The sequence below is a fragment of the Manis pentadactyla genome, chromosome 5 (genome assembly GCF_030020395.1).
Source record: "Manis pentadactyla isolate mManPen7 chromosome 5, mManPen7.hap1, whole genome shotgun sequence".
Lineage (NCBI taxonomy): Eukaryota > Metazoa > Chordata > Mammalia > Pholidota > Manidae > Manis > Manis pentadactyla.
In genome coordinates, this window is record NC_080023.1 from 160258865 (window position 1) to 160284716 (window position 25852).

A 25852-nucleotide genomic window follows, 5' to 3' on the forward strand; every position below is an offset into this window, starting at 1 on the left:
CCCCTCACTTTCTTTTTATCATAATAGCCTACCCTCCCTCCTGAGAAATAACCTTTCCCCGATTCTCTATGGCTGTGAGGGGGACGACAGGTCATGCTTTCCCACTGCACCAGACCACCAGAGTGGGCTGCAGATCATGGGCCTTGTCCATAGAGATCATACACAGGGTGAGCCTGAGACCCAAGAGGGGCAACAAGATCATTCCAGAAGGTTTCATGTATTGATACTACATGAAATGCAGAAGAATGAAAGTGTCTGTGTCTTCTGCCATTGCGAGGCTGGCATGATGGAAGTCTGGAGTGTTCTGTGGCCATTTCTGTTTCTCTCTTGTTCAAATAAATGGACAAAGACAGCAGTAGAACAGAAAGCAACCAGTATGGGCAGAAGCAAAGGATGTAGGGGGCAGGCAGCGGGGAAGAGGCCACAGAAGTGAAAAAGGAAGGAAAGAGGAGGAAAATGGAAAGTGGAAAGACACAGTTATTTTCTTCTCAGGATCCACTTGTGTCTAAGAAAAATTCTACACCTTGGTTCCATGCTGAGTTTCCATCATTTTACACAGAACAGTGGTTTCCACAGTGTGGACTGGACATGTCAACAGTGGAGTCAGGATGAGTTTGGGGAGAGTGGCTTCAGTAGTCTAGGAGCAATCGGCATTTCAGGGCTTCTCAGAATTTCTAAGTCCCTGTCTCCAGAACCTTTGTTCTTGTCTCTACTGGGACACATGGAAGCACAGCCCAAAGAAGTTCCAATTGGTTCTTTATTTCAATGAGAATGAGCTTTGAAAGCAGACAGACCTAAATTCAAATATTAGCTTTGCCAGAACATAACTCCATGACCTTGGGCAAAATTATTTAAGTGCTGAGCCTCCAGTTTCTCATCTCTACATTGGATATGGGCACTTAAGAGGCATTGAGAATGGAGTTCATGGCAAGCCAAATGATGTAGGGTTAAAAAAAAAGGGCACCCCTGGCATAGTGGTGGGCCCAGCCCATAAAATGCACTCTGAAAATGTTTGTTGTCTTCTATGTAGCTCAAATCACTCAATTCTACTCTTCTCCCATGAAAATATTGCCTAGTGATTAAGGCTAGGTACCAGAAGTCTTTCTGGGAATCCAAGGACCTTCTGTAATTCAGAATAATGCTGTGTCTGTGTGTGATGGAAGTTGTACATGACCATGATATGTAAAATGTCAACAAAACCTCTCACTCTCAACTTTCAGAGTAATTTGCAAAAATTAGCAAAATATATGAAGTGTCTAATTTGTTCACTTAATAAACAATCACACTTCATACTTCATTATTACTTCTCTGGGCTTCCCTGTGCTGTGTAGTACCAGGTTCACAGCTCTCCCTGCCCCTGTTCCTGGGGTGAAGGAGGACATGGTCTGCTGGGCCTCCTCTGACCTCAGGATGTATCTAGCAGCATGTTTAACAGGGCAGGTCCCATGGCTTTAGGAGTGACAGTCCCTCCTTAGTTGATTTGCTTAAAGAAGGGAGGCAGAGCATCCCTGGTGACTTAGGGGATTTATGGTGGGGGTTGTCTGTATGCTCCTCTTACTTTCACATCCTCTACAGCAGTGGGTTCCATAGGGCTTCTCTCTGTTCCTGTCTTTCCTTCTCCTCACCCCCTGCTTCCCTCCTCCCTCCTTCTCTACTTCTTTCTCCTCTCTCTCTCTCTCTCTCTCTCTCTCTCCCCCTTTTATCTTTGTGCCCTAGTCCTAGGCAATGGGGACAAGGCCAATGAATATGACCGAATAACATAACAACATTCTGCCTCAAAGAACTCACAGCCTCTTTAAGGACACAGACCAAGAGAAGTTTCTGATCACTGTTTCTTTAGCTTGCAGCTAGGGAGGTGGAATCAAGAGCCATGCCAGAGTGCAGAGCTGGCCTCCCAGCCTGGGAGAGGGGACATGCCTCACATGGTGCCCAGATGCCTCCCTTTGTACCCTGTGAGCCAGTTAAGAGGGAACTATCTTCCTATAAAAGCAGAGAGCCTTAATGCCTGGCAGACCCTGGATATAAATTTCAAACACGATGATTTAAGTAGAACTTATTTAAAGTGAAAGTTGTGGTCACACTGAAGATACAGCCCATCTTGGTTTTTTGCCTTACAAAAGTTTATATGGAATTCCTTTCTTCCCCATTCTTGATGCACATTGGGTATAGGTATTCTTTTGGCTGACTCAGAACATTCATAGGGGAAATCAGAACCAGAGCCTCATCTCTTATCCTGAAAACAGTTTCTCCTTTTCAAATAAACCTGCTGGTAAAATGTTTACAAGTGTGATATTTCACACATGGAGGAAAGGATCATATTAACTGCAAGTAAAAGGGGGATCTGCCACCTCATTCAAGCAACATCCCTCATACTTTGGGGATCAGGCATATGAAATCCATGGGTCCAGGGAGGAGAGAGATTGGGTATGACTGCAATTTTCTAAGAAAAATTTCAGTAAGGAAGAGTTTGAATCAACTCTCCATCTGAGTCCCAACCTTTTGTGGAAGATGAATATCCATAATTCCATTTTGAATCCAAGGGTAATTTTTTTTTCCCGACCATTTAGGGAAAATAAGTTACTGTTTACTTAGCACCTACTGTGTTTCACAGGAAAAGAGAGAGAGAGAATATTCATGATTTACAGCACCCTATATGAGAGTCTACAGTTCAAATTCTCTTGGCAAATTTGCTACTGAAGTTTCATCTCTACAAAGGGATTTTCCTTACTAAGCATTTCCCAGGTCTTTTTCAGTCTCTGTTTTCTTAATTTCCTAATTTTACGAATTGTTCATGAGGGACCAGGACTGAAAGGACGAAGCCAGCAGAGTGAGGCCATGTGGGATTTGGTTGCCAAGACTCAAGAGGGTCTTGCTCTTACTGGAGCCTCAAGTTCAACAACAGTCTTAGTAACAAAACACAAATAGTTCCCTTGACACTCATTTGAAGGGGGATGGTTGGGTGCTGGAGCAAATGGCTTGTCTTTTAATAGGACTGAAAGCAAAATTCAAGGGAAGTCAATTAAATTTCCGAGTAAAGTAATTTTCGCAGGACTTACCCAGCAGAGAGGAGCAGTCACACTGAAGATCCGTCAGGGGAAACCGGAAGCCTTTCCAACTGGACTCATCAGGCCTCACAAGGGTATTTGAGATCCTAGGACTGGAGGGGATAGTAAAGTTCTATTAAATGTAAATGTTCTGTCCTAGTGAGTCTGCAAGCAATGGAAACTCCTGTCCCTATTCATTGGTGAACTGGTCCAGAAGTCAGGAGAGGGAGTGTGGCCGAGGCTGCACAGATGCTAGGAGAGAAATGGACATGGGATATTGGGAACGTGCCCCAAAGGTGTCTTCCATTATGGCCTCTGGGGTATGAGGACATGGTAGAAAGTTCAATTCAAGTAGAGGTGTGATGGAGCTTGTATAATTCTGGCCAGTAACCAAGACCAAAGACGAGCTGGGAGGGCGGATCTTTAGTCTGCGGTGAGAGGGCTAGCCCTCGAGCCTTAGGCGTACAGAGGGAGGACAAGAAGTCTTCCCCACCTGCTCCTGTGTCAACAGGGCCCACCGTATGAGCGGAGGAGGGGAGAGAGGAACAAGGCCAGCAGAGGTTTCCCAAGGGAGGCAGCTAAATCTGGTGCTGTGATTCACTATGGTATGCAGAACACACCAGATCCACTATCATGTACTAATTGCCTACTGTGGGCCAGACACTGCATAAGACAGTCAAGACTGGGCGAGAGACAAGCTAAGCAACAGTTGCCAAATTATGTTAACAGATAACATGAAAGAGAAGTGCAGAGAATGCTAAGTGCATGTCTACTTGGGCTGTACTGAGGAAGGCCTCCTTCCTACCCCACTGACACCACTCTAGTTTGGGCCATCATTTCTTACCTGGGCACTGCAGGTAACAGTTTTGCACTGGTGTCATCACAGGCACTCATTCACCTTTCCAACACACCTGCTCAAATCACAGGCCATGTTACATGCCTACCTAACACCCTTTAGTGGCAGCCCACTGCTACATAGGTAAGAACACTCTTTGACACAGCCACCATGGCTCTGCTACATCTGACTTGTCTCTCCAATTTAATCTCATTGTACTCTGTCATGCCATCTGAAATGAGGACATGCTGAGGTCAAAATGCCTATAGGACACCCAGGTAAAAATGTGCAGAAAAACATTAGTATTTCTAGAAGGAAGTAAATTCTACCAACAACTGGTGAGCTTAGAAGAGGACTCTGAGCATCAAATGGGAACAGTGGACCAACTCATCCCTTGAATCAGCTCCAAGGGACAATGCAGGGTGAGGGGAAGAAAGGAGTTACATATTCTGTCTGAAATACATGTTGTTGAGTTCTGTTAGGATGCCTGGTAGGCAAAACTTTGTGATGGCCCCCAGGATCTCCAGTCCCTGGCTTATATATAACTAATCCAAGTTAGTAAATCAAACACTAATTTAGATGCTGCTGTGAAGGGATTTTGCAAATGTAATCAAGGTCCCAAATTAATTGGTTGGGAAACTATCCCATGAGCCTGAACTAGTCACATGAGCCCTTTAAGGAAGAGTTTCTGCCAGCACCACAGAAGAGGATGTTGGAGATTTGAAGCCCAAGGATTCAGTGTATCATTGCTACCAAGCAATGTGGGCAGCCTCTTCAGTGAGTGGCCCCTGGCACACGGCAGGGACTTCCGAAGACAGATTTCAGTCCAACAACCACAAGGAAGTGAATTCTACCAACAACTGGTGAGCTTAGAAGAGGACTCTGAGCATCAAATGGGAACAGCAGCCCAAATGACCCCTTGATTCAGCCCATGAGACCCTGAGCTGAGAATCCAATCATGCTGCACCAGACTTCTGACCTATAGAAACTGTGGATAATAAATTTGTGCCATTTTAAGCTGCTACATAGGAATAGAATATTTGAGGCAAAAAGAAAATTCAGCTCTTAAAAGTCCTAGATAGAGAGGACTTGAGTTGCCTGCCATACTCTCCAGCATTAGCCAATGCCCCCTGTGAAGTTTTCCAGGCCGCTGCCTAAAGGGTCGAGGGTATGCATATCACAAATACCATTAGAAATAGTGCAGGGGTTATTTCTACCCTCAATGCAACTTGAAATTAAAAGACCAAATCCTTGAAATATTGGGATCTGAGTTATTCTTGATGCTGGAATAGGGGGAGAAGGGAGGGCAGATATTAGATTACCTTTCTGAGCAGCTAGGATGGAGTAAAAGAGGAGAATGGACTGAAGGCTGCTGTTACAGGCATGGGTACTTCTTCCCATAGAGTAAGTAAATGATGAACTTAATGAGTAAATAAATAACTTCTCAGGTCACAAGTCTACAAGCCCATGAATTCAATGTGAAATATTGGCCTACGCTGAGACCCAAAGTACTTATAGAGAATAAGGAAGAGACAGAGGGACATCCATGCTATCTCTCTTGACACATAGCACACATGGGAAGTCTACAATTCCCTATTAGAAGGGAACTGGGCTAATGTTGACATTTGACCTGTGGCATTGTTCTCCAAATATACACAGCCTGAGTCAAGAAAACTCCTTGCCAAATGAGAACTGCTGGCCCCTTGCCCAATCACCAGGCCCTGTTTGTTTTAGAAAAAATTACCACCATAAAAAAAAGAGAGAAATTATAAAAATCAGGATTCAGTGTTGAGAAATTAATTAGGCCTTTGGCCTTCTCTACTCAGCATTGGTGAAGAGTTTCCTTATATATTTAGCTGGTTCAGTGATAGGGGTTAAATGTGTGTACTCTGGAGATTAACACTTTTATTGGAGCTTTTTCAAGAGGGAAACTATGTTAGAATCAGGAGCCGTTTAGTATTTCCAAAGAACACATCAGGAGAAGGCAACTAAATTGGCTTGGTGGTCCTCAGGAAAGGCTTCCTACTGGAGGCAGCTTTGGGGCTGGGGAAGAATGGTTCATGCATCAGGCTGGGGAGAGACAGGGCAGGCTAGTGAGAGGATGCAGAAGGTACCAAGATGGTAGTATTAATGAGGGTGTTAGATCCAAGAAACTGAGAGGCAGATTGATCATGCCTGGCATAAAGAATCAAGCCAATGGCAGGAAAAGAGGATATGAATCTGGAGATGAAAATGGAAAAGCTGCTAAGTCAGAGAAGCACCTTGATGCCCAAGGTCTGAACTTTAACCTGCAAGTACTAAAGAGTTTTTACCAAGACATGGCATGATCACTCTCATTTTAAAATGCTATCTCTGAGGGTGGTGGTGTGGAGAGGGTGGTATGATATCCAATTTTCTGGCTTTGCCAATCAATGTCATGAATGGAGATAAGGAGTAACGTGGGGGATGGGGATATATTTAGTTAGCTTTGGACATGTTGAATTGCAGTTTCCTGCATTATGTACATGGATATGTCCTGCTGCTGTTAGCCAAAACCCAGACTGTTCTTGGAGACTCAGACTGGACAGCTGTCACATTAAGCAATGTGGAGGTACGAGCTCGTCTCACACACAGTAGTGCTGTTTATTACCTCTGTAAACCAGATTCTCCTTTAGTTCACATGGCACTGGCCAATCACTCTTGAATTTTTGTTGATAAATTCACTCATTCATTAATTAGTTGTCAAAGTTTTAATGCAATCCTACTATGATGGGCACTGTTCCAGGCATCAGACAAGATGGACCAAGTTCCTAGCCTTACAGAGAGCCCATCTTCAAGGAGGTAAAGACAATTAACAAATCACTGCATAAACACATGTCAGACATGTTAAGTGCTACACAGGAAAATAAAACAGGTTAAGGAAATCAAACACAGCTGAGATGATGGTAGCTCTATTTTAGGTAGATAGGCCAGGGAAATTTTCTGTGAGCTGACATTTGAGTAAAGTCCTACAGGAGTCAAGGAGTGAACAACGTCCAGGTCTAAAGGAAGAAAGAGCAAGGTCTGAGCCAGGAATGAGACATTCAAGCCAAAGACAGCCCAGTACATGAGAGGCAGAGGAGGAGAAGGTGAGAATCAGGTCAAGTCAGTGATGACATCTAATGCTCTGTTTAAATGCATTGGGAACCACTATGCATGGTAACTGTGCTAAAAGAGTAAAGCTTCATTATTATTGTTGTTATTATTACTCACTTACTCAATCACTCATTCATCCATTCCAGAAACATGCTCTGAATGCTCTCTCTACACTGGGCATTATGATAAATATTGGGCTCCCAGAGAGTAGGAAGAAGTGATCCCTTCCTTCAGCAGTTTGCAGTGTTACAAGTATATGTATGTACATTACACTTGGCACTCACATTTCTTTAGTGCACTGCCCACCTCTCCATTATGCCTCCATTACAGGAGGTAGGACTATTTAAATGTCATGGATTTGGCATGCTCTTATCATCCATGCAAGACCCCTCACTTAATTTACTTATTTTATTATTTGGTTTTATTCCCATTCCTCATCTCATGGTCCTCCCCTGAAGTTCTCACATACATACATGCATACATATACATATATATATATACATACATACATATATATATATATATACACACACACACACACACATATATATATATTTATGTGTGTATATATATATATATATATATATATATATATATATCGGTTTTTATAAATTCTTTCAAAGTACATGTTTCAGTTTTGTGGCAGCTTTAGGTTTTTTCTTCCAGAGTACACTTTCCAGAGCAGCAGTAGAGAGTACAATGCATTAGATTTTGTGCAGAGGCCAAGAATCTGTATTTTAGAAAAAAAAAATATCTCCAGGTATTGCTAAGGCCTGTCCCAGTTTAGAACTCTTACAAAACAGGACATGCTGAAGTCCAGCGGCATGCAGAAAAACTAACCCCTGGAGGGGAAGAAGGCCCAGACTTGTACTATGTGTTGATTTTCATGGTGTAAATACTCCCACCATGACCAATTCCAAGCCAAGATTCAACAACTAGGTTGCAAAAATCCTGATATTTAACAACCGGCTGGAACCCATTCCCACAGACTACTGTCAACTTCTCCATCCCACCTGAAGAAGTACATGATGAGCAAGCACATAAAGAGAAAGTTACATGGGTCCCAGAAACCCTGATAAGCCCATCTGGAGGTAACATGGCTACTTTTTCTTTTCATAGGTTGAGAAAGTTTGTTATTGGGTCTGCTGTGAACCCCACTGTCGGAGTCTCTTATGGGCACATGATATAAGAGAAACGTTTAATCCTGACTTTGTGAACAATTCTTAGCCAAATTAGAGGGATGGCTTGTGGCCATTTTAAATATTGCTTCAGAAATGTTTACAATTCTTGGGTTATAGAGTTTATTGGAGCCAGTATCAGTTATTGGTGACAAAAAAGCATGGTTGGGCAGACAATGGATCTTGAGAATGTAGAGGATGCTTGGTTTAGAGAGTCTATAAAGAAAGAAGCTGAATCATTTCTGGAAGATTCAACAGTGGTTTTGAGCTATGCAATTGACATGTGGGTTCTGACATCTTTTTCAAAAAATGGGTGTTCCTCCTCCTTTAAGGATATAAATGATGAAATGTAGCTGCTGAAAAGTAGAAATAATGATAATAATAATAATAATACTATGAACTGAATTGTGTTCTTCCCAAAATTACATGTTGAAGTTCTAACCCCAACTATGATGGTATTTGGAGATGGGGCTACTGGGAGGTAATCAGGGTTGGCTGGGGTCAGGAGGGAGGAGCTCTGACCCCGTGAGATCAGTGCTCTTATAAGAGGCACCAGAGAGCTTGCTCACTCCCTTGCCACCATGTGAGGACGCAGTAGAAGGCAGCTCCCTACAAGCCAGGAAGAGAACTCTCACCAGAAACCTTAACCTTGTTGGACTTTGGTCTTGGACTTCCCAACCTCCAGAACTGGGAGAAAATACATTTCTGTTGTTTAAGCCACCCAGTCTATGGTATTTTGTCATGGGAGCCTGAGCAGATTACTACAACTGATGATGATGATAAGCATCTTATGTGTACACTCTCCTGTAATCCTCACAATAATCTGATAAACTGGTTTTGGTATTTTCCTCTTCTCATAAATGAGGAAATAAGATGCAGAGAAGTTAAGGAACACATGTAAGGCCATACAACACGGCAAATGCAGCTGGGGTTTGCAACCAGACTGTCTATGCCCGGAGCTCGCTTCTTCATGGCTAAGCCACACTATTTCCCAATGGCCACATGGTGCCTGGAGGATTGCAGGCACTCAAAATACATTTTTGGGATGACTGAAAATGAATGAATGATGGTTAAACTTCCAAGACAAGAAACTGAGTTCAGAACATATTTTTGAAAATTTTAATGTTGTGAAAGACCATGCATATGAAGTCACAGAAACATTTTCTGATATAAACTTTGAATATTTAGTTCTTTCTTGGAAATCTGGGTGGGGGGGAAAGGAGTGCAAGCCTAAAGTAATTGTCCTTTTATACTGTTATACTTGTCATGGTGCCAGTATCCACATATTTCCCCTAGGGATGAAATTAAAATGCCAAATTTTCATGATTATGAGATGATTATAGAATAAGTGCTCAGAAAATAATCAAAAAGTAGAAAGAAGTTCATCCGCCTTCCCAACAGGTTGAAGGAGGATTCATGCTCCTATATTTCCTGGAGTCTTGCTACATGCAGGTTGTCTTCACATTCCTGCTGCACAGACTATTTATGTCCTGATCATCACAGCGCCCCTGGCTGGATGTGACATGTGTCCTTAGGAAGGAATGCTCGTGAATGCATTTAGCACCATTCAAAAGGCAGTTTATCCCAGCCGCACTCAAGATACCAGGAAAGTCTCACACTGGAGATCCATTGACTTTGGTAATATAAGTGCTCTGGATAAAAACACCTATTCTCCCACTACCACGAACTCTTCTTGGTGATTTGAAAGGGTTTTGCACAAGAAAAGTAGGACAGAGTATGAAAACAAGGCTTACCTTACACCTATAAATATGTGATTCTCTTATGAAATTTAACTGTCCAACTTACTTATTCATGATATGTAAAAGAGAAAGCAATAAGAGAGAGAAGATGAGGCTCTGACTGCATCAGTTTAATCCAGAGAATTTATTTTATTTTATTCTTTAAAAGCTAAGAAAGAGAATGGCAGGCGTAGAAGCCATCCTCTGCTGTTTTGTTTCCCACATCAGTAGGATGCAGCCAGACCTTTGAGGAGCGCTGCAAAAAGCTAGCAAGAGATAACCAGGGCCCACTCCTGGGGCTGACTTTGATTTTACCCTTGCTGACCACAGTTGAAGGAGATGAGAAGGATGAGCATGGTTCTGATGGAGTTCTCTGTTAGTTCTTCCTCTGGGACTGGTGGGAGGGGGCACGTCCATTTGTCCTGTTTAACAAGGGCAATGCTTTTCCCTCTTAAAAGGAAGACATTGCCACGTGCCATCTACCCCACCATTAGTCAAGCAGTGGAAAGAACTCAATATGGGCTAAAAGTACAATGCCCAAAGGGACACCATCAATCGCTTATTACTACAACTTCCTCATTCTCGAGTTGTTTATATTGATTTATCTTTTGCTCAGGTAGAGTGACTTAGAGTAATTTTCTCAGCAAGAGAACACGGATTGCCTCTGTTAGGGCCCATGCCTCTCTGAGAATGTTTCTCATCTGCCCTCTCACAGTAATTGTGCCTGGGATACTGGGACCTTCATCTTGTCCCTCAAAACTCTGTAGCTTCTGTTTATTCAGACATATGTATGGCAGATATCATGTTATGAAGCTACCATCATTTGGGGTCTATTTAAATCAATCTGCCTTTGGTTCTCACTTCCATTTAAGATGTATGCTTGCAGCATGTTACGCGGAAGACTTATCACATACGGGTTTCCTTCATTTTCCTGCCATAAGGACTATTTCTCTCCTGATTATCATAGAGCCCCTGACTGGCTGTGACTTGTGTCCTTAGGAAGGAACTCTTATGTGTTAGCACAACTCAAAAGGCAGCTGTGTGCCAGCATAATACCTGGGCAAATCTTGGGTTTTATCCTCTGTTATTAATTTTATCCAGGATTGGTGAATTATTTTAGTCAACACACTAAGTTACTTTCTTTTACTCAAAAATGTTTTCTTCTATTATTTGTTTAAGTGTTACTTCTGATCTGTCTTTTCAACCTTTAAAATATATCTTTTACATATATGAATATATGCATGAATTATGTGTATTTCACACGCATATACACACATTTTCTTATGAACATATATACTGTATTCCTCTAGGTATCTAATTCTTTGCTTGCTTCTAAGTTTCAATGTTCTTTTTCTATTTCCTCTCTTCTGACATATATTATTTTTAGCATAAAATCTGTCATTTACCATTCTTACCATGGATCCTTACTGCAAAAACCAAGAAAACAATGCATCACTACTTAATTTTCTCCCTTATCTTTCCTGTCGTTCAATCATTTCACTTAATGGATGCTTACTTTGATTTCATAAATTTCATGTCTTATAGAACACTAGGCAGAAATGTTCTAAAATTTCTATTTTGGAGAGTTTTCCTCTAATTCCTGGGGACCAGTAAAATGCAGAGGCTTGTTCTTGAACCCATCTGGAGATCCCTTTTTCCAAGCTTGGATTTGTTTTCACAGGAGACTGGAAGAGAGAGTTTACCCCTTTCCGGTGTCCTTATCTCTAGTATAGTTCCCCCTGGACTCTTTCTTGATACTTGTACAATTCCTGAGTTTTTATATAACCACTAAAATGTTGTTAGCATAGAGAAGGCAAAGACCCAAATCATTCCTCTGAGGTTTTATTTAGTTTAGTTTATTTTCTAGTTGGAAATAAAATCTTGGACTCGCTTCAAAGGAATTTACTAACTTGAAGAAGCCCTGTATTCCAGGGTATGAACTCCAGAAGCAGTCTTTCAGAGAAGAGATATTTTCTACAATAAAATACTAAATAACAAGCTGTTCATGATGCTAAGTGTGTCTACCTGTCACTTAGGCATAAACTCTGCCTCACTAAGAAAAACAGTTCCCTTCCTTTGAGATACACTCATTGGTCTGTACCACCATGGTAGTTGGTATATAACGCAAGTGTAAGATTATCATGCATTCGTTGATTTGTTCTCAGTCTTGCCTGATATTGATCTGCATGCTGTATAAATGAAAGTGTACTAGATAGACACAGCAAGTTAGAATGCAGTTTTAATAACTGTGGGCTTATAGTGGTATTTGCCTCCTGCTTTTTATGTAGGTAATGGTTCCAAGATGCTCTTTTTCCTTTTGTTTGAATAGTTTGGAAATTTATCCACACTGCTCTTCACCTCTAAGTTTAATCATCCACCTATACAATGACTCTTGCCATGGTCCACCCAACATACGGTGACCATTAACCTCACAATCAAAAGCCAGTATTATATTTTCAAATGCACTTTTACAGCCATCAGCACCTACTTTTTTCTGAGGACCTACTTTGAACAGAGCTTGAGAATTTAGGTCTTCTGACATCCAGCCAAGAAAGCTTTAAGTAAACAATGTTTAGGGAGAAGTTAGGCATCACCATTTCTTCTCTTTTTAGAAAATAAGGTGTTATTTGTTCAGAGGAACTTAACTTACCTAAAGTTCTTGTAATTTCTAAAGACACAGTTGCAAAGAGAACATATGAATACCTACCTAGTCCTGGGAAGCTCAGTGTCCTAGAGAAAATTCTGCTTTATCTCTCCGGCAATCCAGAGTGGGACACACTGAGGGCCAGGGGGTATCTGGCTACAGCCCAAACCTCCTCTTCTGACTTTGAATGCAGAAAGGACACATTCAACTTCCAACAGCCCATCTGACAATGATGAGACCATGGCTGACGGGAATTATCTCAAATTTGTCAGGAATGAACACACATTTGCTAATGGCCTACTTCCTTCCCCCACATGCATCCCTTCAGAGGAAGAAGGCAAGAGAGAGCGAGACCCTTGGCTCAGCTTATGCCTTTTCTCCTCTTTCCTTTCCCAAACACCCTCTTCTCTCACCTCAGGATCATTCTTGATTCTTGAATTCCCATCAGGTTTCAGGGGAAGAGGAAATACTATTTCTTGCACTTTTTGTTGGTGAAGAAATTGATGCTATCTGTCTCCCATTGTTCTACCCACCATCCGGTTTGGACCTGACCAAGGGCAGGAATGAAGGTGTGCATCCAGTTGTGTCCCATGTCCTTTGAACAACTCAGTCTTCACACAGAGATACCATGTCAGAAACTGTTCTTATTTACATGAAATACTGGCAGCAAATTTAGTGCATTACCCAATGAGAGCCACTAAAAAGAAAATCTCAGAAAAAAAATCCCCTATCTTGATTAAACTCGCGGATGGCTATAGATATGGAGGATAGGAAGTCATCAGAATGAGGAACAGGCAGAGGAAACTGCTCTCCACCAATGCTGAGGGTTTTGCCACACCATGTGAGTAGTATCTGTATACCACAGTTGAACCATCATACCCTTGGCACATAGTAGGTGCTCAATATATTTGTGAAGGTCAGCACCAGATACCTGGTATACCTGCCTTTCCAGGTGTATCTGGCCTAGAGCTAAAGAGAGGTAAACTGCAATATTTATATTTTGGGGAGGATTTTTAAAAATAATCTTTTTGTTGTGCAGTTATTTTAGACTTACAAAAATGTTCCTAAAGACAGTACAGGTACCCCTACAGCTCTCGCTTAGTCTCAATTTTCCCTAAAGTTACCATCATATATTACCATGGGGTAGTTGTCAAAACTGATAAACCAAAACAAGTACTTTATTGTAACTCCAGACTTCATTTGAATTTCATTACTGTCCTCTGTTGTTGCAGCATTGCGATCCCATCCGGCAAACCACCTTTCGTTTTGTCCCCAGGTCTACTCAGTCTACTCTCTTCTGTGGTACTTGCTTAGTTTTCCTTCATCTTTCCTCATCTTGACTGTTTTGGGGAATACTGGTAAGGTATTTTGTAGAATGTCCCTCACTTTGAGTTTGTCTAATTTTCCTCATGGTTAGAGATTTTTGAAAGAATTCCACAAGGGGCACATGATATTCACATGACATTATTGATGTTAACCTTCCTCACTTGGTTAAGGTCATCTTTACCACTTGGTTGACCTTGGTTGAGGTCGTGCCAGTTCTCCACTATAAAGTTACTATTTTCCCTTTTCAGGGGAGGGATTTAGTTGTGAGTAATTATCATTTCATTTTTCAGAATTTTGTGTGTAAGTCAAGAAATGGTTCTTTATTGTGAAATGAAAGATAAGTGGTTCAATCAGTGACAGAAATACCTTGCTGGAATCCCAGAGGAAGTTTAATCAGTAATTGATTTGTAGTACAAAATAACGCTGAGTATGAGGAAAATTAGAACTGGAGCTTGAATCTGATCCACTCAACTCCTCTGAGCTCTTCCCATGGGCCCCGGGGCTGAGCACTGCCCCCTGTGTAATGCAGCCAACAGAGAAACCCTCACCTGGACCTCTTCCATTTCGCTCTTTGCCTTCTTCTCAACCGTCCCCTCCCTCATGCTCCCAGTGTCCCTCCTACACACAAGGCCCCATCCCGTTGTGTTCTGGCCTCTCAAATGCATTATCGGTTACTACTGTGTCTAGCTCCTAAGCTTAAGAAAGGACAGTAGTGGGCAGGATGTTTATCAGATGCTGAGGCTGTAGAAGGAAGAGGAAAGTAGCCCTCTTTTCGGTCCAATATCTGCAACATAATAAGACCTTCCACTATGTGGAAATTAAGATCTCCACTAGCATATCTCCTATATATTTCATGATGCTCCATGAGAATCTGTCTCCTTACCTATCTTGTATTATTATGTAAAGTGTACCCCTGCATTGTGAAAACTACTTTTCCAGGAGTTGAGCACAGAGGTCTTAGGAGTTAAAATGAAACCTTCTATACATGTTAAATAATATATTCATTTTATCTTTAAGAAAGAAATCTAGGAAAAGCAGGAGCTAGTTTTCTACTCTTATTGGCCTCTGTGGTTTCAATACTTCTGGGTCTGTCTGACTGTGGGAGTAACTCCTTAAGGTTTCCTTGCATGAAGGGTCAATTTCCATCCTAGCTATGGAGAGGGGTTTGCTTAGTCCAGGGAAGAATTCTCAGGGAGATAAAATTAGGGAAAATAATTTCAGCAGCTAATGATTTTGCCATCAAAAATCAATACATAAATTATAAAAGAATGCAACTTTGCTGTGATTTGAAAAATGAAATTGATGAAAGGCATCATAAAATAAAGCAGAAACACGTTGCCATAGTGGAAAAATAAGATGTTTGAGGACAGAGCCAAGAAATCTAATTGGAATCATTGGATTAAGAAGAAGGGAAAAGGGAATAGAGAGAGGAAATAATAATTTTAAAAGAAACATGAAATAATTTATTTGAGTTAAAGGAGAACAAATTTGCAGTTTTAATTTTCTTATCTGGTTGGTCTCAAGAAAAATTCCTGAAAAAAAATCTAAACCTTTGAAATTCCTAAATTCTAAGTTATACACAAACCTTTAAAGTTTCCAGTTTTAAAAAGCTGATTATTTTTACCTATCAAAGTCAGCCAAGTATTGTATTTCTCTTCAATACAGGAAATTATTCTGCAACAAACACTATAGCCCCTTAAGAGTCCACAATGTCAGTACCTCACTCATGGGAAAATGTCATACATCAAATGGCAGGGAAAAAAGAAGCCAATCTTGAAAGGTCTCAGAGTAAACCCATGTCCATTTTCTGAGAAAAAAATCTATTCACTCTAAATTTCAATATAAGACCAGAGATTTCAACATATTGGAGGATAGTGATGGGAAATGACTAAACATACAGCAGGTAGGGACAGATGAAAAGAGAGATGGACACTATACATGTGTATGTAAATATGTCTCATATATATGTATATGTATATATAGCAATTGGATGATAGTAATGCTACTGTGAACTTGTAGCAGAGGTACTAAGTATTCTTGGAAAAGAAGACACGTGTAGCAAGGAAGACCTTTTAATAGAGTGCCCCCAAAATAAAAGCAAAAACAAAACCCAACTCCCAACTCTCAGCGAAATCTGGTAGTGGGACAGGGGAATGGGAGGGAGTAGCAAAGAGCATAATAATAAAATACGATAAAATTCCACCATCATAATAGGATAAGAGTGGTACAAATAATTCAATTGCTGTAAAATGCAGGCCCATGTATTATTAATTTAATGAAACATAGACTCCAGTGTTACTTGGAGATCTGTATTGCCAACAATCACAAAAGTAAAGATAGTGAGAAGTGCACTGTATCAGCTGAAAGTTCCCTGCACTGAGAGCCTCCCAAATGGTCACAATGTAGTTGCATTCTAACCACAACCCGCCCTGACAAAGGATGAGAACTTTAACCCACCCATTTGAGAACTGGAGCTGGTCAGAGGTCAGGAACTACTCGCTAATTGCTTTATCTCCAAATTCATGTTTGGCAGGATTTACTGAAATTCCGAAAGTTTCATATTGAGGTAAAAAGTGACACAGTTCTAAAGTGTTCATCTCAATGGGAGTTGGGGAGTCGGTACATGCAGTGCCAGTGGGACCAGATGAAGACAGGTTTAACTGTGACAATGAGAGGCGGGAATCACTTTCAGACTTAAAAACACAATAGAGCTTCTAAATTACCAAGAGAGAATGATGAAAACATTTATTATTGTGTGTTAGGAGACAAATATAAGTACAGTTAAGTGTGAGAAGAAATACTGATATCAGGACAAAGAAAAATCAAGGCCATATGCACCTAACAGGATAAAGAAGGGTATTCTATAATAACAAACTGTAACCGTCCATAAAAGAGATTTAGAGAGGATCTACATCCTTACATAGCAAACAATGTTGTAGCAAAATGGAAACATTGGATTACAACTCTCAAAACATGGTAATCTGTTAAAATTAATTTATTTGGAAATTTTCAGTGTAAACTATTTTAGGATATAGAACTCCATGTGGGTAAAAATAGAATAGTTGAAGAAATAGTCAATAGCACTATTTAACAAATTTATATAGAATGTATTATCTTAACAAAATATATGTCCTTTTGATGTTCTTGGAACACTGCAAGAAAAATAACTAATATACTTAGCCACAAAAAAACCTTAATAAATTTCCAAAGGACAGATTTTATAGGCCCTATTTTCTAATCCTGTCCTTCTCCTCCTCCCTGAAAAAAGGAAATTAGTAACAAATGATGTCTGCCCCTGAAAAACGTAATTAGCTCATTTCTATTTAAAAACATTTTTCAAACAACATCTGATTAAAGAGGGGAAAATGTAAATCACATATTATTTGTAAAAGGGTGAATGGGAAACTCATAATAAAGCCTGTGGGTCACAGTTAAAGCTGTATTTTTTTTTTCCAGAGGAAACATATAGCCTGAATTTGATTTTACAAATTATTAAAAGAGGAAGCCTGAAAATAAACAAACATCTATTTCAACTGTATAACATATAAAAAGAACAATGAGCAGTTTGCAGTGTCACATAAAGTCAGTATGAATGGTTAGGGAGTGATTAGTGATGGACAAAATGGACAAGGTGGTCAGGAAAGCCCTCTCTGAAGAGCTAACATTGAGCAGGAAATGTAAAAAGTAAACCAGATAAAGATCTGTTACAAGCCACTGACAGACTCCCAGATATTTACAGGGACTTCTCTTCCGTCTACTTATGATTACTTATTTTTGTTTCCTATTGAGGTAGCCAAGAAGGCTTACATAGACAACTGGGAGAAACAAAATAATTTTCTTTCTCCTAGTTTTTCAACAGTGAAACTAGCTTTAGGTTTTCTTATGATTATGTGGTGTGAGTACAGTTTATTGTAAAAGAAAAGGTGAAATACAGAAAGCAAATTCAATGATCTCTTGTGACTCTGCTGTACCAGGTTAACCAAAATCAACATGTTATTGATATTTTCATGCACTTTTTATATATGCATACATACAAATACTAAGATGTATCTTATTTTTGATATTTTAATACACTTCCATTTTTTCGATTTTTGTTATGTGCCTCCTACTTCCCTAGTTCCCCCTCCTCCCTGGTTAGCTAATATTAACCAGATATTGCTAACTTTCTCAAGCCCACCCAGTGCTCACAGAATCCAATACCTACAGTTGTAACTTTAACTGTTGATATAAAGTATTGATATGGATATAGGTAACAAAGGCTTGCCATTATCTTATTTTTAAAAGTGACCCACAGTACACACAGCTTCTCTACAACCCGATTTTCTCCCTTCACCACAGATTATGGAAATCTTTTCTCAAATCATTTGGTCTGAATCTAATATATCCTTTTAGTGATATTAGGGGTAATATGGAATATTTTTTTTTATAACAAGGATTGTACTTTTATTTTTATTTATATTTATTTATTTATTTATTTTTTATGATTTGTTATGCTCTTTTTTTTTTTTATTGAAGGGTAGTTGACAACAGTATTACATTACATTAGTTTCAGGTGTACAACACAGTGATTCAACATTTATATACATGATAATTCTAGGTACCAGCTATCACCATACCAAGTTGTTACAATATTTTGACTATATTCCTTATGCTATACATTACATCCCGGTTACTTATTTATTTTACAATTGGAAGTGTGTTTATATATATATATATATATATATATATATATTTTGTGAGGGCATCTCTCATATTTATTGATCAAATAGTTGTTAACCACAATAAATTTCTGTATAGGGGGGTCAATACTCAATGCACAATCATTAATCCACCCCAAGCCTAATTTTCGTCAGTCTCCAATCTTCTGATACATAACGAACAAATTCTTACATAGTGAATAAGTTACATGGTGAACAGTGCAAGGGCAGTCATCACAGAAGCTTTTGGTTTTGTTCATGCATTATGAACTATACACAGTCAGTTCAAATATGAATATTCATTTGATTTTTAAACTTGATTTATATGTGGATACCACATTTCTCTATTATTATTATTTTTAATAAAATGCTGAAGTGGTAGGTAGATACGAGATAAAGGTAGAAAACAGAGTTTAGTGTTGTAAGAGAGCAAATGTAGATGATCAGGTGTGTGCCTGTAGACTATGTGTTAATCCGAGCTAGACAAGGGCAATAAACATCTATGTATGCAGAAGATTTCTCTCAGAACATGAGGGGGGAGGTTCTAAGCCTCACCTCTGCTGCTCCCCATTTTCTCACCAGATGGCCCCCTGCAACTGTGCCTGTCTTAGGTTGTTCCTCCCTTGAGGAATCTTACCCGTCTCTGGCTAACCAGTCATCTTCCGGGGCCATACAGGGAAATGTTAAGTTGGTAAGTGAGAGAGAAGCCTTATTGTTTGAAATGGTTAGCTTTTTACTTCTTTGCATATTTATGCCCTGTGGCTTCTATGCCCAGCATTTGTCTTGAGGTGTCTTTACCACTTGGAAGAATTATGATACTCGGTAAATTCGACATGTGGCACGAGTTCTATTTAAAGGTTGTGATTAGGTAGGAAGAAGAAAAGCTATAGAAGTAGCAGGCAGAAGAAAACCTGGGAAGATTGATTACTTCTTTGACATATCTTCTTGTAGAGTAACTTCAGCATGGATAGGTTTTAAACTACTAATTAAATTGTGCACACACATTAACATAATAGGAATATAGTTACCTAACCAAAGCATACCTATAATTACCAGCCATCTCCAGTGAAACCAAGAAAACCAGTTAGGCACCTTAGGCATTTGTGAAAACTTATCTATGATATGGTGGATATTGTCCGACTGAACTTAAACAGTCTGAGAGAATTCAGATAAACTAGAACAACCCATTCCTGGGGACTGTTCATATCCCATATGTTCTTTTAACGATAAATAGTCTGTGGTTGTAAGATTTTGGAGTGCTACAATTTGCACTTCTCCTAATTCTTGGTTGAGTTCCAACAGTATAGATTCAGTCCAATTTTTGTTTTACTGTATGCACAGGCCAGCTTAGATATCTCCTTCATCATTCCCATGGCAAGTCCAGGAACTGGTGGGATGAGTGCATCTACACCTGTGACAGTGCGTGGATCTTTGTTGGAGTTTTTTTTTTTTTTGCTGATCATCTTCTGTCATGAGTCTTCCCGAGAGTGCTGATGTTGGAAGTTCTTTTTCATATCGTATCTTAGTTCATTTTCGGGGTAGCCAAATTAGGCTTTGATCCTCTGTATAAACACAAACAAACCCTTTGCCTGCACTTTTATATGCCCTTTATATCATTGTGTAGAATTCATTAGAGGTCACCACATAGGAACTGCTTTTTTTTTTTTTTTAATCATTAATCTACACTTACATGACGAATACTTTCTTTACTAGGCTCTCCCCTATACCAGGTCCCCCCTATATACTCCTTTACAGTCACTGTCCATCAGCATAGCAAACTGTTGTAGAATCACTACTTGTCTTCTCTGTGTTGTACAGCCCTCCCCTTTCTCCCACCCCACTATGGATGCTAATCTTAATACCCCTCTTTTTCTGCCCCCCCTTATCCCTCCCTACCCACCCATCCTCCCCAGTCCCTTTCCCTTTGGTACCTGTTAGTCCATTCTTGAGTTCTGTGATTCTGTTGCTGTTTTGTTCCTTCAGATTTTCCTTCGTTCTTATATTCCACAGATGAGTGAAATCATTTGGTATTTCTCTCTCTCTGCTTGGCTTGTTTCACTGAGCATAATACCCTCCAGCTCCATCCATGTTGCTGCATATGGTTGGATTTGCCCTTTTCTTATGGCTGAGTAGTATTTCATTGTGTATATGTACCACATTTTCTTTATCCATTCATCTATCGATGGACATTTAGGTTGCTTCCAATTCTTGGCTATTGTAAATAGTGCTGCGATAAACATAGGGGTACATTGGTCTTTCTCATACTTCATTGCTGCATTCTTAGGGTAAATTCCTAAGAGTGCAATTCCTGGGTCAAATGGTATGTCTGTTTTGAGCATTTTGATGTACCTCCATACCGCTTTCCACAATGGTTGAACAAGTTTACATTCCCACCAGCAGTGTAGGAGGGTTCCCCTTTCTCCACAGCCTTGCCAACATTTGTTGTTGTTTGTCTTTTGGATGGCAGCCATCCTTACTGGTGTGAGGTGATACCTCATTGTAGTTTTAATTTGCATTTCTCTGATAATTAGCGATGTGGAGCATCTTTTCATGTGTCTGTTGGCCATCTGTATTTCTTTTTTGGAGAACCGTCTGTTCAGTTCCTTTGCCCATTTTTTAATTGGGTTATTTGTTTTTTGTTTGTTGAGGCGTGTGAGCTCTTTATATATTCTGGACGTCAAGCCTTTATTGGATGTGTCATTTTCAAATATATTCTCCCATAATGTAGGGTTCCTTTTTGTTCTATTGATGGTGTCTTTTGCTGTAAAGAAGCTTTTCAGCTTAATATAGTCCCACTTACTCATTTTTGCTGTTGTTTTCTTTGCCCGGGGAGATATGTTCAAGAAGAGGTCACTCATGTTTATGTCTAAGAGGTTTTTGCCTATGTTTTCTTCCAAGAGTTTAATGGTTTCATGACTTACATTCAGGTCTTTGATCCATTTTGAGTTTACTTTTGTATATGGGGTTAGACAATGGTCCAGTTTCATTCTCCTATATGTAGCTGTCCAGTTTTGCCAGCACCATCTGTTGAAGAGACTGTCATTTCGCCATTGTATGTCCATGGCTCCTTTATCAAATATTAATTGACCATATATGTCTGGGTTAATGTCTGGATTGTCTAGTCTGTTCCATTGGTCTGTGGCTCTGTTCTTGTGCCAGTACCAAATTGTCTTGATTACTATGGCTTTATAATAGAGCTTGAAGTTGGGGAGTGAGATCCCCCCTACTTTATTCTTCTTTCTCAGGATTGCTTTGGCTATTCAGGGTCTTTGTTGGTTCCATATGAATTTTTGAATTATTTGTTCCAGTTCATTGAAGAATGTTGCTGGTAGTTTCATAGGGATTGCATCAAATCTGTATATTGCTTTGGGCAGGATGGCCATTTTGACGATATTAATTCTTCCTAGCCATGAGCATGGGATGCGTTTCCATCTGTTAGTGTCCCCTTTAATTTCTCTTAAGAGTGACTTGTAGTTTTCAGAGTATAAGTCTTTCACTTCCTTGGTTAGGTTTATTCCTAGGTATTTTTTTTTTTTTTGATGCAATTGTGAATGGAGTTGTTTTCCTGATTTCTCTTTCTGTTGGTTCATTGTTGGTATATAGGAAAGCCACAGATTTCTGTGTGTTGATTTTGTATCCTGCAACTTTGCTGTATTCCGATATCAGTTCTAGTAGTTCTGGGGTGGAGTCTTTAGGGTTTTTTATGTACAGTATCATGTCATCTGCAAATAGTGACAGTTTGACTTCTTCTTTGCCAATCTGGATTCCTTGTATTTTTTTGTTTTGTCTGATTGCCGTGTCTAGGACCTCCAGTACTATGTTAAATAACAGTGGGGAGAGTGCGCATCCCTGTCTAGTTCCCGATCTCAGCGGAAATGCTTTCAGCTTCTCGCTGTTCAATATAATGTTGGCTGTGGGTTTTTCATAGATGGCCTTTATTATGTTGAGGTACTTGCCCTCTATTCCCATTTTGCTGAGAGTTTTTATCATGAATGGATGTTGAACTTTGTCAAATGCTTTTTCAGCATCTATGGAGATGATCATGTGGTTTTTGTCTTTCTTTTTGTTGATGTGGTGGATGATATTGATGGACTTTCGAATGTTGTGCCATCCTTGCATCCCTGGGATAAATCCCACTTGGTCATGGTGTATGATCCTTTTGATGTATTTTTTAATTCGGTTTGCTAAAATTCTGTTGAGTATTTTTGCGTCTACGTTCATCAGGGATATTGGTCTGTAGTTTTCTTTTTTGGTGGTGTCTTTGCCTGGTTTTGGTATTAGGGTGATGTTAGCTTCATAGAATGAGTTTGGGAGTATCCCCTCCTCTTCTATTTCTTGGAAAACTTTAAGGAGAATGGGTATTATGTCTTCCCTGTATGTCTGATAAAATTCCGAGGTAAATCCATCTGGCCTGGAGGTTTTGTTCTTTGGTAGTTTTTTGATTACCGCTTCAATTTCGTTGCTGGTAATTGGTCTGTTTAGATTTTCTGTTTCTTTTTGGGTCAGTCTTGGAAGGTTGTATTTTTCTAGGAAGTTGTCCATTTCTCCTAGGTTTCCCAGCTTGTTAGCATATAGGTTTTCATAGTATTCTCTAATAATTCTTTGTATTCCTGTGCAGTCCGTTGTGATTTTTCCTTTCTCATTTCTGATACTGTTGATTTGTGTTGACTCTCTTTTCCTCTTAATAAGTCTGGCTAGAGGCTTATCTATTTTGTTTATTTTCTCGAAGAACCAGCTCTTGGTTTCATTGATTTTTGCTATTGTTTTATTCTTCTCAATTTTATTTATTTCTTCTCTGATCTTTATTATGTCCCTCCTTCTGCTGACCTTAGGCCTCATTTGTTCTTCTTTTTCCAATTTCGATAGTTGTGACATTAGACCGTTCATTTGGGATTGCTCTTCCTTTTTTAAATATGCTTGGAGTGCTATATACTTTCCTCTTAAGACTGCTTTTGCTGTGTCCCACAGAAGTTGGGGCTTAGTGTTGTTGTTGTCATTTGTTTCCATATATTGCTGGATCTCCATTTTGATTTGGTCATTGATCCATTGATTATTTAGGAGCGTGTTGTTTAGCCTCCATGTGTTTGTGAGCCTTTTTGCTTTCTTTGAACAGTTTATTTCTAGTTTAATGCCTTTGTGGTCTGAAAAGTTGGTTGGTAGGGTTTCAATCTTTTGGAATTTACTGAGGCTCTTTTTGTGTCCTAGTATGTGGTCTATTCTGGAGAATGTTCCATGTGCACTTGAGAAGAATGTGTATCCTGTTGCTTTTGGATGTAGAGTTCTGTAGATGTCTATTAGGTCCATCTGTTCTAGTGTGTTATTCAGTGCCTCTGTGTCCTTACTTATTTTCTGTCTGGTGGATCTGTCCTTTGGAGTGAGTGGTGTGTTGAAGTCTCCTAGAATGAATGCATTGCATTCTATTTCCTCCTTTAGTTCTATTAATATTTGTTTGAGGTATGTTGGTGCTCCTGTATTGGGTGCATATATATTTATAATGGTTATATCCTCTTGATGGACTGAGCCCTTTATCATTATGTAATGTCCTTCTTTGTCTTTTGTTACTTTCTTTTTTTGAAGTCTGTTTTGTCTGATACCAGAATTGCAACACCTGCTTTCTTCTCTCTGTTGTTTGCTTGAAATATCTTTTTCCATCCGTTGACTTTAAGTCTGTGCGCGTCTTTGGGTTTGAGGTGAGTCTCTTGTAAGCAGCATATGGATGGATCTTGCTTTTTTATCCATTCTATTACTCTGTGTCTTTTGATTGGTGCATTCAGTCCATTTACATTTAGGGTGATTATTGAAAGGTATGAATTTATTGCCATTGCAGGCTTTGAGTTTGTGGTCACCAAAGGTTTAGGGTTAGCTTCTTTACTATCTTACTGTCTAACTTAACTCGCTTGTTGAGCTATTATAAACACAGTCTGATGATTCTTTATTTCTCTCCCTTCTTATTCCTCCTCCTCCCTTCTTCATATGTTGGGTGTTTTGTTGTGTGCTCTTTTTAGGAGTGCTCCCATCTAGAGCAGTCCCTGTAGGATGCCCTGTAGAGGTGGTTTGTGGGAGGCAAATTCCCTCAACTTTTGCTTGTCTGGGAATTGTTTAATCCCTCCTTCATATTTAAATGATATTCGTGCTGGATACAGTAGTCTTGGTTCGAGGCCCTTCTGTTTCATTGCATTAAGTATATCATGCCATTCTCTTCTGGCCTGTAGGGTTTCTGTTGAGAAGTCTGATGATAGCCTGATGGGTTTTCCTTTGTAGGTAACCTTTTTTTTCTCTCTGGCTGCCTGTAATACTTTGTCCTTGTCTTTGATCTTTGCCATTTTAATTATTATGTGTCTTGGTGTTGCCCTCCTTGGATCCCTTGTCATGGGAGTTCTGTGTACCTCTGTGGTCTGAGAGGCCATTTCTTCCCCTAGTTTGGGGAAATTTTCAGCAATTATTTATTCAAAGACATTTTCTATCCCCTTTTCTCTCTCTACTTCTTCTGGAATACCTATAATTCTTATAGTGTTCCTTTTCGATTGGTCACTCAGCTCTCTTAAAATTCTTTCCTTCCTGGAGATCCTTTTATCTCTCTCTGCATCAGCTTCTCTGCATTCCTGTTCTCTGTTTTCTAGTCCATTAATGGTCTCTTGCATCTCGTCCATTCTGTTTTGAAGTCCTTCCAGAGCTTGTTTTATTTCTGAATTCTCCTTCCTTAGTTCTTGCATATTTCTCTGCAAGTCCATCAGCATGGTAATGACTTTTGTTTTGAATTCTTTTTCAGGAAGACTGGCTAAATCTATCTCCCCAGATTCCTTCTCAGGGGAAGATGTAGCAGATGCCGAAGCTGTCTGGGTTAGTCTTGTCTGGATCATATTTTTTTGCCTTTTCATGTTGACAGGTGCTATTGACTGTCAGCTGGGAGGGCCAAAATTTTCACTTGCTACTGGCCTTTCTTTACTGGGACAACTGCGACCCCTAGTGGCTTGTGTTGGGTAATTGCGTGTAGAGTGGGTCTTTGTGTCTTGCCTGGCCGGAAGGGAGAAATTTCCCTTTCTGTGGGCGGAGTTTGTCTCAGGCTGCTTCTCTGCTTTCGCAGCGCCCGGTGGGGTGATGGATGGGGGGGCTGCTTGACTGTTTGCCTCCGTGAGGGGTCTCAGAGCTGTTGCCCAGGGGGTTAGTGCACCCGGTTTTCCCTGTAATTTCCAGCTGCTGTACTGTGACCTGGGTTGTTTCCGTCAAGCTGTTAAGTCCCTGTCCCTTTAAGACTTTCAAAAAGCCCCCGCTTTT

At 40.0% G+C, this 25852-nt stretch overlaps 1 long non-coding RNA gene across 1 annotated transcript in view; it reads right to left on the minus strand.

Annotated features, from left to right (window-relative positions):
* The window catches only part of LOC118920300 (uncharacterized), a 219772-nt gene that overhangs the window by 18197 nt on the left and 175723 nt on the right, over positions 1-25852 (minus strand). The window contains exon 3 of the long non-coding RNA XR_005027856.2: positions 3057-3157. This is a non-coding gene — a long non-coding RNA (uncharacterized LOC118920300). The remainder of the gene's footprint in view (positions 1-3056; positions 3158-25852) is intronic.